This window comes from Tamandua tetradactyla (assembly GCF_023851605.1).
Source record: "Tamandua tetradactyla isolate mTamTet1 chromosome 18 unlocalized genomic scaffold, mTamTet1.pri SUPER_18_unloc_1, whole genome shotgun sequence".
In the NCBI taxonomy this organism is placed as follows: domain Eukaryota; kingdom Metazoa; phylum Chordata; class Mammalia; order Pilosa; family Myrmecophagidae; genus Tamandua; species Tamandua tetradactyla.
This window is the reverse complement of record NW_027518250.1, coordinates 909,551-911,816: the sequence shown is the minus strand read 5'-3', so window position 1 is coordinate 911,816 and position 2,266 is coordinate 909,551. Positions and strand designations below refer to the sequence as shown.

At 37.6% G+C, this 2,266-nt stretch overlaps 1 pseudogene; it reads right to left on the bottom strand.

Moving 5' to 3' along the window:
* Nucleotides 1–366: 366 nt before the first annotated feature.
* LOC143672839 (coiled-coil domain-containing protein 117 pseudogene) lies at nt 367–1,013 on the bottom strand (annotated as a pseudogene).
* Nucleotides 1,014–2,266: the final 1,253 nt, after the last annotated feature.

The following is a 2,266-nucleotide window of genomic DNA, read 5'->3' as shown; positions in this document are numbered from 1 at the left end:
TTCTTTCTTAATGTATCTTTTACATCTGAAGGAGAATATTCTCCAAGTGCCTGAATGGTTTAGACAATGTGACTGATGATTTAAGTCACTTTTACTCACTGAGCTATTTCATTTGCCTTTACAGAGGCTGTAAACTAAGATTGCATTATAAGCCCCTATAGAACTCCTTTTCCCCTGACACAAGCTTTCTTGGCAAAAAATTGAATACAGTAAAAGGCTACCCAAAATGAAGAGTCCAATCCCAAATCAAAGGTGGAATATGATACTATATTCATAAAACTTTAAATCCCTATAAGACACCAGTAGGCTGACAGCTGAGCATAGGAGCCTTCCAAAATTTGACAACTTAAGGGTAAAAAGTGGTTTCTATGGTTCCATCTTTTCTCATGTGCAAGCAGCTGTCTTCAAGATACCATAAAGCATCTCTGCTTGCTGAGGTTCCAAGAACATTTCAGTTCCCTGAGGGAAGGCAGTGCCAGCAGGTGCATGCTTAGTTTGGCATTTTCCTGTATAATTCTTAGCATTAGGTGATGGCTTGGGCTTATTAGGAAGGAGTTTAGAGAGAGGTTTCCAGAGCACAGGCTCCATGGAAGGATGATTCACAGAATCAATCATTTTCTTTGTGAAAACTTTAGTAAACTCCCTCTTCAAGCCTGTTTTCATGCTAGCAGAAAACACAAGACTGACAAAAGGGGAGATGATTAATATATCTGTTTGCTTCAACTTCATCCTCATTCATTTTCCTGTCCTCAATCTCCTGAAGGCTCCTCAGGGTAAACTCACACTGCAGTTCTCCAGTGTCGGAGCCATTTCTTCACAAGTTACAGTTAAAATGCCAGATGCAGAAAGTCCACTGATGAATGGATTTACTCCATGACCTTCTGTATCTTCATGGTGGAAAGAATCAAGTCATTAGGACCAGGGCAAAACCCTGCTTCTGTCAACCTTTTCTTTCAAACCAAAAAATCATCATTATCATCCTCTCACTTGTGTTTCTCACTTGTGAAATACATCCACACTCCCTCTCAGGCTGCTCTGGGTAACTCAGGACCCAGCAATGGGGCCGGATGGGCACTGTCCACTTCTGGTGAGAAGTCCCACCCAGGAAGTCCCAAGGTGCTGCAAGAAGTCCAAGCTACCACTTAGGAGAAGCCCACTCAAGGGCCAGCTGAACAAGGCCATAGCCTGTGAGAAGAGAAAGCCGATCCTGCCACCCCAACTGCCCATGTCCACAGGCTCCAGGCTGTGGTCACAGCCCATCTTTATCTTTTGTAACAGTTTTTCAACTGAAATCTATTTTATCTAATATTAATATAACCATTCCAGGGCTGTTCTGGTTACTTCTTTTTTGGTATAAGTTTTTCCATCTTTTTACCGTCAAACTACATGCATCTCTGATTTCTTTTTCTTTTTTTTCTTTTTTATTTATTTGTTTTATTTTAAAGTTGATCCTTTATAGACAGCATCTGGTTGGGTTATACCTTTTAATCCACTCACTCAATCTCTGCCTTATGACTGGAGAGTTTAATCTGTTTACATTTAAAGTCACTGCTGATAATGCAAGACTTTCTTCCACAATTCTGCTACTTAGTCTTTGTAAGTCTTATACCATTTTTGTCTCTCACTTCTCTTAAATCCTTCTTTTTAACTTATTGAATGTTGTATGATATTGAGTCTCTTCTCAATTATTTCTGGATATATTTTTCATCTATTTTTCTTGTGGTTACTACCGGATTAAAATTTAGTATAGTAAATATTTACCAATCGTATTTGATTTGATACCAAGTCAACTTCAAAAGCTTGCACATATAATTTTCCTATACCCCTCATTGCCCTTATCATTTTATATCTTTGTATAAGTGAATGTACTCATATCTTTATACAATGTATCAAAAAAACTGCCTTGATTTTTACCAATTTTTTATGAATTTACATTTAAGCGCATTTAGGAAGCAAGAAGTAACCACATACTAACAATACAATAAAATAATACTGACATTTTAAATTACTCAAATGATTATCTTTATATCAGGTCTGTATTTCTTTTGTCCCTTTGAACTGCTGCATAGTACTGTTCCTCTCAATCTCTGTAATTCCCTGTAGCATTACTCATAGGGTTGGTTGAGTTTATCTGTGCTTTTATTTTTCTGAAAATGTATTAATCTTCCCATCATTTTTTGGGGGGCTGTATGGTTCAGGATCTGAACACCCTTCCTATCATTTTTGAAAAAGAATCCTGCTGGAAATAGAACTTTTGGCTGGTAAT